The 12,356-nt window shown below is 37.4% G+C and overlaps 1 protein-coding gene across 6 annotated transcripts in view; it reads left to right on the top strand.

The window, feature by feature from the left end:
• The window catches only part of CSRNP3 (cysteine and serine rich nuclear protein 3), an 89,535-nt gene that overhangs the window by 37,426 nt on the left and 39,753 nt on the right, over nucleotides 1-12,356 (top strand). Inside the window, exon 2 of one of the 6 annotated variants that reach the window (XM_090143909.1) lies at nucleotides 2,975-3,065. The exons of the other annotated variants lie outside the window; for them this stretch is intronic. The gene's annotated coding sequence lies outside the window, so the exon portion shown is untranslated. The remainder of the gene's footprint in view (nucleotides 1-2,974; nucleotides 3,066-12,356) is intronic. 6 annotated transcript variants of the gene reach the window in all.

Below are 12,356 nucleotides of genomic sequence, written 5' to 3' on the forward strand. Positions count from 1 at the left end.
GTTTATTGAATATTTGTAACGTTTTTGGTGTTCTAACTGTATGTAAGACCACCAGTACTACCCCACTACATTTGTGTGTATCCTGACTTCAAAGCTTGTTTCAGAGTTTTCATAATACCTTTGACAGTTATGATGGTGATATGTAGCTAGTTCCATTTGAACACTCATAATAATGAAATGGCTCTATTTTAAAGAGGAAAACAGCTTGTGGTTGGATGAGGACATTGATTTGTCCTGCTATTTCCCCATTCACTATAAAAGCCAGTTAGTGTCTTTGTGTAGCATGGAGTCTTTGTATTTTAATGAATTAATTGCCAGTTCTGGTATGTCCTGGAGTAATAGTGGTGAGAAAAGGATTTTCACCATCACATTGACTGAAAATTGTTATGTTTTCCCAAATGAGGCCTCAACCTTTCTTATCCATGTTTCTATTTCTGTTATATTACTGGGTTTTGCTGTGCGATTGGGTGCAAGATTATCATATTTCAACCTATTAAGTCCCACTTGCAATGTACAGCATCACAGAACTCGCTGTGCTCTTAACAAAGACAGCTTCAGCTAGTGTGTGTCCACTTTGAAGTTTCTGAATTTCTGATGTTCAGTGTTAAGGAGATAAATATTTTTTGTAGACTTGTCAAATTAATTGTCTGCATTTTGGGGAGTTCAAGCTTGGTGCATACAACAAGTAGCCTTTTAATACTGTAAGTTAATTTATGTGTGTTTCCAGCTGGCTTGCAAAGTAGCTTATCTACTGAAGGACATTAGGAAAAACTTTTGAAAATGTTGAAGCAGGAGTTGTGTTTGCAAGTAAATTAAGGGCAATTCCAAGTGTTTAGGTTAGCTCTTTCTCTTTTTAACAGAGGCATAGTTGTATTCATACATTCACCTGCTAGCAAAGAAAGCAGCCATAGGCAGTGGTCATCTGTAGAGCTACAGTGCAGCAGTGGTTACTATGGAAACTGTAGGTGACCTACATTTTACCAAAAAAGTGAAAAAGTTTCTGTAATAATTTTCTTCTTTTAAATGAAGCACGCTTATCAACTCCTACTGTTTTTCATTTTTTACACAATACTTTGCTCTCATAATACTATCAAAGTTGATGAAAATCTTGGAGCAGAGTCATGATTCCATTTTTACACCACTATTTAAAATTAGTAGAAATTGTCACCTTTGTCACGCCTAATGATGTGATGGAAAAGCTAAAACTCTGACTTAGTGGAGGGTGAGGTAGGACTATACAGATCCCTACCTACCTGTATGTGCAGTCTCTGCAATCCCACTGGCAGCGCACAATGTTGGGCTGTTCACACGCACAACATCATATTCATTTGGCAGGTGATATTGGAACTGCCTTTTGATTTCTTCCCTACCTATCCCTTTCTTTCTCTGCCTGTGCATCTTTGGTTACCCTTTTTATTGCTCTGAAGTTCACACAGTCTGCTCAGCGTGATCTGTTCTGCGTACCTTGCTGCTCTCCATCACTTCAGTGATGTATTATTGGATTAACTACTGGCTCATTTGTTTGTGTACCTCAAAAAAAAAAAAAAAAAAAAAAAAGTTTTGTTTGCTAACCAAAACTTTGTTGCTCTAAAAAGCTTTAGTTTTGTGCACTGTATCCATTTCTTTACATTGTGATAAAAGCAGTAACAGTATTGGCATGAAATATCAGTTAGTTTGTGTAAAACTTAGTAAGATGTTAAGAAGTGTAAAACACTTAGTGCTTTTGTGGGTTGATTTAGTTTGCCTGAATGAAGCAGACTTAAATTAATCACCTGAAATTCTTCTATTGTGATTAAAAAACTTATTTTCCAAATTAGTTTGATCCTAAAAAAAATCTTAAGCATGCTGTAAATAGAGAAGTATCAGTTGTTACACTACTAAAGCTTGAAGTCATAGTAAATAAAACATGTAGGAACTGAATGCGCAGAGAGCCACAGCTAGCAGAACGCGCCCAGTGCTGTAGAAAGAGATGGAAATTGCCAGAGGTTTGTCTAAAATCTGTACATATCTTTTTGTGATCGCACTGTTGTGAACCATCTAGGAACACAAAATACCTTCCAGGCACATTTGAAGTGCCTCTGAGCCATTAGCCTGTCTCTCCTGTGCTCATTTTTCAGTGCCGCAGAAGAAGATGGGAAATGATCAGTCAAACCACATAAGCAGGTTCTGCATTTGGAAATGTTGAAATGAATATTCCAGTCTGATCTTCTGCAAATTAAAATGAACCAAGATATGATTATGAAGTTGGTTTTTTTTTTTCCGAGCAGAATCACAAGTTTTATGGGACAAAATAGAAAGTGATGCAAATTGGTACCTGTAATTGCAGGACCAGAATTGTCACCAGCTTGTGCTCACTTCCTTCTTCTCCCTTTACCATAGCCACATGCCCAAGTGTACAGTATAGAACAGGTGGAGATTTTTTTCCAAAACTTATATTCAAAAATGTATTTTAGAACTAAAACAAACCTTGCTTTAAGTGCTTCAACAGATGGCAAGTCTGTCGCCTGCCTTGGTAAGCAACACCAACGTTTAATTGTCCTTGCTGTTCCTGAATTTTGTTTTGTTCAGTGACAGACGCCTAGGTGTTCAGGCTTCCTGTTGTGCCACTTCACTAGCAGAAGTGGCCAGTGTGTGCCAGAACCACAACATGCATACTGGCTGTGTGCTCAAGGGTTGCATGTTCATTTAAATTAACAAATCAGATCTCTCCTCCTTCTGAAATACAGTATGGAAGGCAATCAATAACTTAGGTCAATCTTAGATATTTTTGTAAAGCAACTTATATGGTTTATACACACAAATCACATGCTCTTCTGAAGTCTATTTCCTCATGTTTATTGCTTTTGTTACAAACAAACTGAATTTGCTGTTTATTCTGTGAGTTTGTGTAAGGCATCACTAATAATTTGATAGAAATTTTATGTTTGTTGATATCATTTTAACTGTAATGAGACACGAATTTCATTTTTTTAAGGACAGATTAAGGAAATGTCTACAGACTGAAAACATGATTTCAGAGGTCTAAAAATCTCCTGAGAGAATCTGCCCTTCTTTGAGATCACAAGGTCAGTGGTATGGTAGCAGTTATTCTCGTGCATCTGTCTATACAGTTATGCAGACCCAATTACAATTTGGTACCATTTGATGGTACAGAACATGGTGTTGTATTTTACATCTCTGCAGAGATTTTAATCTGCAATTTTAGAAGAGCATTAGGGAAAACGTTCTAATTTCCAGCTGCAACTTTGTTTAAAATTGCTTAAAATTCATGCTAAAAGCTTTTAGATTATTATACATTAACAGTTCCAATGTAATTAGATTTTACAGGAGAAATGTTCATAACTTCTTGCCTATGTTTGTAAATGAATTAACTGTTGCATCTTTTTTTACTTGCTTGCAAAAGTATAAAGCTGCTTAATATTCTGGAAAACATTAAGTTGTCTGAAGAGGTGCTTTCAAAGCTTGTATTTTAATTTATAACAGCACAATTCAATTTTTTTTTTCCTAAGACTGGAAGTAATGGATATGATTTATTCAAATGCAAAGAGCTATCCAGCTAAAGTAGTAAATGTGTTCAAAGAGCTTGTGTGTAATCAGTGTGGTATAATAAGAACTTCACCACAGAGTAATTAAAATGCTTGATAAATAAAGGAAAATAAAAGCTATCTCTTAGATAACATGTTCATAATTTTTCTCTGATCCTAGAAAACATGTACAGTTTTTATCTTTCATGTGTTTGTTGTTAGAATGTTATTTTTAAATGCTACACATATTAATGAAGGAAAAACGGGAAAGCGTGAGTGTAGTTAACTCTTATCCTGAAAGGTCTGAAATCAGAAAATGAAAGCAGACACTAGAAATGTCTTTTCATGAACAACCATGGATCTAAATGTAGTAGTATTCTGCTTATGTATGGCACTGTTTCATGTGGAACTGCACACATGGGCAATGTTCCGTGACCACACTTATTCCTTTGTCTTGTTGATTGCTTTCATGGTCAAACGAATTTGTATTATTTCTTCTTACCTTTCCTAGATTATCCTTATCGCACATTACCAAAGACAGCTGAGACTTAAATTTCTTTCAGTAGTTGGAGCCTAAAATTATATAGTCTTATTTTTGATTATCTGTTGAGTTATTTTTCTTTTGCTCTAGTGATGTTATGTAAAGAAGAGAGCTCCTCTCATTTGTGTGCTTAGTGTGCTGGAAGGTGGAACTATAATTAAAAAAAACTAAACAAACACAACAGAAAACAGCCCTGATGACTTTAGGAGTGCTCCATTAAGTCAGTAAGTTGGTAAACAATGCAGGAAAACTTCCCAAATGAGCCTTACTGCTACCACTGTTCCACTGGTGGGTGCAACTAAAAGTGGGATTTGGAAAGGAAATAGACCAATATTCCTTTGGCTGCATCAGAGAGGGTGTTTGTGAATAATTTTCAAGTACTGAGTATTTTACACATCAAACTGAGTAAGGGCACTGTTAATATGTGCCCTTCTCTAGACAGACGGGATACATACATAAAAATTTGGGATGAAAGAGTGGTATGTTTGTGTTGCAGTATAAGAACAACTTCAGCTTTATTTGAATTACAGTGTACAAACCTCACAATGTAAGGCTTAATTGTACAGTCATTTTTGAAGAAAAAACTTTTGAGGCTTACGTTGTAATGCAGCATCTGTAACTTTCTTCTCAAGGTTCTGGTGAATTCTTTCATGACTTCATTAACTCTTAATGGGTTTTAGAGATCAGAGGAGGCTTAGCTAGGACTTATTAGCAAGAAAAAACCTTTAAGGAAGCTTGACAATTAATAGGTGTGCAAACGTAGAATCCTCTGAATCATTCATTCAGAGTGTAACATCAGAGATCACCAAACCCAATGCTCTGAGTGCTATGATGTTCATTCTTGTTTTGTCTCTCATGCTGTATTAAAATGCTTTAGGTAACCATGTTGAATACCTGAATATTTATTTGAATATTGGTAGAATTTCAGTGAAAAAGAGGGCTGTCTTCTGCAGAGACTTTTCCATATTTGTAATGGATAAACTGACCTTCTGTCAAGAATTACAACATAATTCTATGTAATGTGAATAAAATCAATATTAAATGTTGATTTCAAAGGAAAAAAAAATATTAGGATTTCTTAAGTACATGACGTAGAAGTTTTAGCCTTAATTCTTTTTAATAGCATGAAGGCTTGTTGTTGAGTAGTTCTGTAAAATTACATTGTGTCTTATTGTTCAGTATCTTCTTAGTAAGAGTATTATTTTCAAGCTTAAGGATGTTTTAAAGTTATTGTTAAGGAGCCAGTCTTTCCTTAGTATACTTAAAATACTTGCCCTAACCTGTGGGTGATTTCAGTTTCTGACCTAAATTTGCTTGTCGTATTTTAGTTTTTGTTGAAAATGATAATAGGATAAAAAAAAACAATCTGCAAAGCAATCTGGGCCAAACACAGACAGTGGAGTTGTTGATGAAATGCAGTTGTAGATGATAGGTATGCCCAATGCTAGCATTTTACATAGAAAATAACTTTCTGCAGTTAAACTTCAGGTGTCACCTGCTAAACATTTACAGAGAAGGATTTTTTATCTGCTGTTATACAGCCTTTCACTCACTATCAAATCTGTAGATAAAGAAAAGGACTTTAATTTGCGTCCCCAGAGAAGCACCCAATCCTTGCAGCTGTCTGCAGCCTCGTGCCTGATTGTTGGTAGCTGTGCAACTATAGGAGTTGGTATTTTTGTTCATTGTGATGAAAAGACATTCGGATAAGAACACAGCTTTCCCCCTCTTGTTTTTCTATTAGACCTCCTCAAAGTGCACGCTCACCTGGGTACCAAGAGCAGTTAGGCTCACTGTTGCTCAGGTGGAGCAGATCTGTGCATCTGAAGGGGCATTCCTTCCTTTTGCTGCCTTCTCAGTCAAATGGCTTCATCTGCTCTTCCTTGCAAGAAGGGATTTTCTCTTAGGCGAATACGTAAATTCTTTCTTCTTGTGTTGCTTTGGGGATAAAATACCTTAGCAGTTTCTTTAGTGTATTTATTTCCACATTAAACAGTAAATAATTTGCAGACCAAATAATGTATTTAAACAAAAGGGACTGCTGAAAGTCTTCATTTTTATGGATTTAGAATATGTTTGCTGTTAGTTCTAAGCCCCTGAATGGGTGGGGTTCCTTTTAGAAACATAAATGGTCTGGGTTGGAAGGGACTTTTAAGATCACCTAGTTTCAACCCCCCCTGCTATAGGCAGATACACCCTTTCTAGACTAGTTTGCTCAAAGTCCCATCCAGCCTGGCCTTGAACACTTCCAGGGAGGTGGCATTCACAAGCTCACTGGGCAACCTGTTCCAGTGTCTCACCACTCTCACAGTAAAGAATTTCTTCTTGATATGTAGTCTAAATCTACCCTCTTCCAATTTAAAGCCATTTCTACTTGTGCTGTTGCTACATGCTTTATAAGAAGCTCCATTCTCACCTTTTCTGTAGGCCCCCTTCAGGTTCTGGAAGGTCACTGTAAGGTCCCCACACTCTTCTCTTCTGCAGGCTGAGGAGCCCCAGCTCTTTCAGCCTGTTTTTGTAGGAGAGTGCTCCAGCCCTCAGATCATCTCTGTGGCCCTTGTTTGGATCTGTTCCCACAACTCCGTGTCCTTTTTGTTTTGGGAGCTCCAGACCTTATGCAGTACTCCTGCATACAGTGGGGTCTGATGAGAGCAGAGTAGAGGGGCAGAGTAGCCTCCCTTGACCTCCTGGTCATACTTCTCTTGATGCAACCCAGGTTACAGTTGGCCTTCTGTGCTGAGGACGTTGCTGGCTTCTGTTAAATCTTTCATAAACTGACACTCCTGAATACTTCTCAGGGCTGCTTTCAAGCCATTCTCCACCCAACCTGTATCTGTGTTAGGGATTGCCATGGTGCAGGGGCAGGACCTTGCACCTGGCCTTGTTGAATTTCAGGAGGTTGACATGGGCCCACCTCTGAAGCCTGTCCAGGTCCCTCTGGTTAGCATCACTTTCCTCTAGTGTGACAACTGCACCACTTTGCTTGGTGTTGTCTGCAAATTTGCTGAGGGTATGCTTAATTCCACTGTCTGTGTCGCCTACAAAGATGTTAAATAACACCAGTCCCAATACTGATCCCTTAGAAACACCACTCATTACTGGTCTCAACTTGGACATTGAGCCATTGACTGCAACTCTCTGAGTGTGACCATCCAGCCAATTCCTTATCCAGTGAGTGGTCCATCCATCACATCCATTTTTCTCCAATTTGGTGACCAGGATCTCATGTGAGACAGTGTCAAACACTTTGCTCAAGTCCAGTAGATGAGGTCAATTGCTCTTGCTATATCCACTGACATCATAAATGGCCACCAAGTTTGTCAGACACAACTTGCCCTTGCCGTGTTGGTTACCACCAGTCACCTCATCTTTATTTTCCATGTGTCTTAGTAGGTCCTTTAGGAGGATCTGCTCCACAGTCTTGCCAGGCACAGAGGTGAGACTGATGACTAGCCTGCGGTTTCCAAGTTTTCCAAGCTTTATTTAATAAATAACTTAATACGTGAGATAATAGCGTAAATAAATAGTATGATAACAGAATAGTTATCCTATTCATCTTAATAGACCTTCTTTTGGAATGTTTTCTCTTTGCCCTTCCTTTTGTGCAGGAGGAAGTTTGTTCTATGTGTTTTTTAAATGGTAGCTTGACTTTTTGTATCAAACTCACAGGAATAAACCAATTATAAGGCATTGAAAAGCTGGGAAGATTCACAATGTAACCTTTGATAGAGATGGATCTGCACAGAATTATTCATGAGAAGTTATGTCCAGGCTTTTGTGTTAGCCAGTTAATTCAGCATAGCTTTAGAAGTGCTTATCTTGCACTTGTTTCACAACACATTACACCTGCTACCTCAATCATCTTGTTGCTTCTGTGCCACCTTCCCCAGGCAGTAGCCTGTCTTTCTCACACTTTGTTGGCACCCTATCTCTGCTCTTCCCATTCAGTGTTACAAGAGCCTCCATTTAATTTCTCCCTGTGGTCAGCCCTCCTTGGAAGTGTGACTTGGTCATCACAGCCTGAAAAGTGCAAGTAAATTAAAAGTATACATCCTGATGCATTAAGTGGAGCCCTTTGCCCCTTTCTGGAGTGGTTTCTTCACTCTGTATGTTACCACATCTGAATTTCTTTCAATTACATACAGACAATTGATAGAAATTTCTACATACCTACAAGATGCCTTTTTTTTACGAAACAGGCTTTATTTCTGTTGTACGTAAGAACAAGTTATAACGTAGTAACAGTTCTGCTTTTGACTTTTCATGTCCAAACACTAGGTTCCTATCCACTGTCTCTTTGTGACAATCCCTGGCTAACAACAGAGGAGTAAAAAGACCCCAATCAATCTATGACTTCGAAAATAATTCAGCAAGGGCTGAATACAGATGAAGATGAAAGGTGTCCATATGTACACTGTCATCTTAACTAGGGGTTGCGGAGTTCAGAAAGACTGATCTAATTGTGCTGGAACAGCTGCCTGGATGGAGCAACTGTACAATGTGTAGAAGAAACCTGACTCAGTTGTTTTTAATGTCTGTGTCACAGCTTGTGCTGTGTTATGGTATCTAGAGCCAGTAGCTGTTTTCTGCACTAGCAAATGGCCATAAGAGTTACTGCAAGTGTTCTCTTCTGATAGTGCTGGCTTGGTGCTAGTGAAGTGTGTTTGATTAGCCTAGGAGAAATGTATCACACACAGAGCTTTACCAAATGCTGTAAACTGCTGAAGGAAATGATCTCTGCTATCACAAATGTAACAGTTTTCCCATGCCAGGATCTATAAAACTTCAGGACAACTGAGCAGCTGTCTCACAGCTGATATTTCAGGAACTAATGAGCTATTTTTTTCTTTAAAATGGGCATAATTTAATTCTATATGACATTGGCTGCATTTTAATGGATAGCATGATAAAGCCTGAACTCCTTGACTGAGGTCAGCCTATCTGCTAGTGTCTTGATTTTAGGAGCAGCTAAGCATATAAAGAAAAAATTCTTATACTAAAAATCTTCCAGTGGTTCAGTACAAGATAGGTTTTAATCAGAAGTTACGTTAAAAGGGAACTTGAAATGTGTATCTGACTGTAAATTCCCTAGTATTACTTTTCTTCCTAGAAGTTAGAAATAAGAGACAAAAAGGCTTGTGCCCCATCTTCCAACACAGAGAGTAACTACTGCAGGATTTCTTTCATAGTATGAGGGTTTTCTGCTATGGAGCTGTGGTTTCCTTTCTAAGAGTTTTGTGCAGGTATTAATACTAGCAAAAAAAAAAAAAAAAAAAAAAAAAGGCAAAACTCCATATTTAGTGAGGAAAAATAATTTATGTATTTGGTACTTCCTATTAAGCAAGTTATAAAAATGCCTGAGTTTTGTACTTCAGGTCTAGGAACCAGTGTGAGAATTGTGAGTAGTATTATTTAATGAATTAGCACTTTCATAGCATCTGTATCCTTTTGTCTGTTAAGATACGCATAGTGTTGATTATGTGATGTAGTGGCTGAAATGTGATGCAAGGATTTCAGAGTCCTGTATCCTAGGCTCTAGAGTTTCCCTGCTTTGGGAATTTGAGAGGTTCATTAAACAGATCTGTCCAGAAGAGACTAAGGCCCTCTTTCAGCATGATGCTGAAGTTACATTCTTACTTAATGAGAATAACTGTGCTGGGACCATTGTTTTTTAATATCTGTTCTCACTGAGTCAGAAGCTTAAAAACCCAACGCCATAAAATTGCATCAGAACAAGTGGTTAAGGATGCTGATGGACAATTTAAAAATTATTATTCATTCTTAAATATTTTAACACTGTTTTTCCCTATTTCTTCATCATCATCTGTATTGTCATTTTGATTCCTTGAAAAACATTGAAATTCAGTGGTCTGGTTTATACTAAAGTCCTACACGCATTCTTGTTATTTCTAATCCATCAAGAGTATCCAGCAGCTCCTTTATTTCTTTATTTAGGCTTCTCTACACAGCAGTCTAATGAGGTCAGAAAGGTCAGAAGAAACTAGCAGGAAAGGTCAGAGTGGCTTATGCATGGGTCTTTTTCTGTAGGCTGATACTCAGCATGCTGGGAATGGGTCAGATTATACTGTTTGGATTGTGCAGTGAAATAATGACATTACCAATTTGACAAGTATTCTTCATTATCCTTTCCCACAGAATGCATTTCCATGACTAGAGCAATTAGCAGGGATTATCTCTGAGAAGAGGAATAAATGGCTTTTAACTGCTTTGTGTATACGAAAATAATGCTAGCTTGTTTAAACTTTTCCTATCTGAAGGATTTTTTTTATAAGTTCAAGTGATAGGATATCAGAAGAAATAGTACTTTCCCATCCATCTACTGCTGTTACTTAGACATAAATAGAAATGTGAAGTTCATATGAGACTTAAATTTTCTTAATTTCCATTTGTCGTTATAACTTTTTTCTTGTTAACAGTTTTGGAAAATAATTTTCCAAATGATTAGGCAGGTCCTCTCCAGCTGGCGGTGTTGTACATACTTTGTTCTTTTTATCACTAAGAGCACGACTGTGGGATAAGTAACAATAAGGTATTTGATTTCTTTTTTCTTTAATGGAAGGCATGGGATAATTAAATTGCTCAAGGTCTCATAAAGTTACTCACCAGAAAAAGCTTTTGGAGTTTGAACTGGTTTTGGAAACTAATCTCAGTTGTTTGCAGCCAGTCCTGTGATGTCAATTCTTACAATCCAAAGAAAAGTTCAAATTCAGCATTAAAATAATAGTGACACATTTGTAAGGAGAAAATAACAGTTGCCTAACAGTTCCTAAGTGCTTAGTCATTTCTGTGAAATTGCTCTCATTTTAAGAATGTGTGCTATTTGTTGCATTTTTTTTATACATACTGCAGAATTGTATGCTATCAGGCTCTGGCTTCAGAGTTCTCATTGGTTACTCACTACTTAGTGAAAATTACCATATTTGACTTTTAAAGTATACTTGAGCCTGTGAATGTCTGTATCTGTTGTCTGAAGCTTTGGCTTTGACTGGGTGTTGGATAGAGTGTTCTAGTGCTACCACCGGCAGAGCCACCTGGGTACCTTGTTTGTATGCTGGGATTGAACAAAACACCAGATGTGTGGAGAGGCAGGAATTTTCACTCCAGTCCCTGTTCAGGCTAGATTTGACTCAGCTGTCAGCCTGTATTTGTAGACTAGTATCTTGTTGGTTTGTTGTTGTGGTTTTTTTTTTTTTTTTTTTTTTTAAGCTCCCTCTCTCCCGCTCTCTCCCCCCCACTGCTTCCCCCTTCACAGTAGTCTGGGATCATTGGTCCTTTCTCCACGAACTTTCTGATTTTGTGTAGTTACCTTTCCTATCTTCCAGTTCTTGTTCAGTGCACATTTCATTTTGTGAATTTTGTCTCTATTTGCTGAAGATTTGGGATGCAAATTAATTGGTTTTTTATTGTTATCTTTATAAAAGTTAGAAATATATTTCTAGCAAATTTTGACTGTCGGTGTCACAAGATGGTGTTTTTGGTGTTCAGTCATTGACTTTGTCATTCAATTACCTTGGAATCTATGTGCCTTATTTACATACATTCCAGATACAAATGCATTTCCTACATATCAGAATAAACATTCTGGCCTCATCTTTCACAGCCCACCGTAGGAGTTTACCGTATTTCATCGTCCGAAATGCTGCTTTGTCTGTGCATTTTCCCAGACTTGGTTCTCCTAATTGCTATTGAATTTATTTTTCCAAAGGGAATTCATTTTTTTCTTTCCCCACCCTACACCTTTCTGTACAATTGTATCTTTAGCAACCTTTTTCATTTCCATATGTACTTTTTTCTTCTTAATCTCATAAATGTTTGCAGTGAACATATAGGTGTATCCCTCTCAAATTTTTACTGTAAAATCACTTCTCCATTGAGCAGCTTTTTTCATGTATATCCTCTAAGATAATCATCTGAACTGTGAAACAAACTTTTTAGTGTTTCCAGCCTCAAATATCACAAAATCCTGGCCTTAACAGATTTTATTCTTAATGCTTTCTTGTGTATATCAGTGCTGCTTCAAAGGCAATGTCTCCCTGACCTGTTTGATGCATCTCTTTGTATCTTCTTTAGCAGCATGCTTTTTTTTTTTTTTTAACTGTTCTAAAGGTATACTATTTGCTTCTATTTCTTGATACAAAAGCAAGTTCTTCTCAGTCTGTTGTGTGATAACAACTTTTATGGGATGGCAAGTGACACCTCTGTTTTCTCTGCGCTCTCAGCTCTTTGAATGTATCTTTGTCTCTTGTTTGACATTTAAAATATATAGCTTT

Source organism: Phasianus colchicus, chromosome 7, assembly GCF_987193195.1.
Source record: "Phasianus colchicus chromosome 7, bPhaCol1.hap1.1, whole genome shotgun sequence".
Classification (NCBI taxonomy): domain Eukaryota; kingdom Metazoa; phylum Chordata; class Aves; order Galliformes; family Phasianidae; genus Phasianus; species Phasianus colchicus.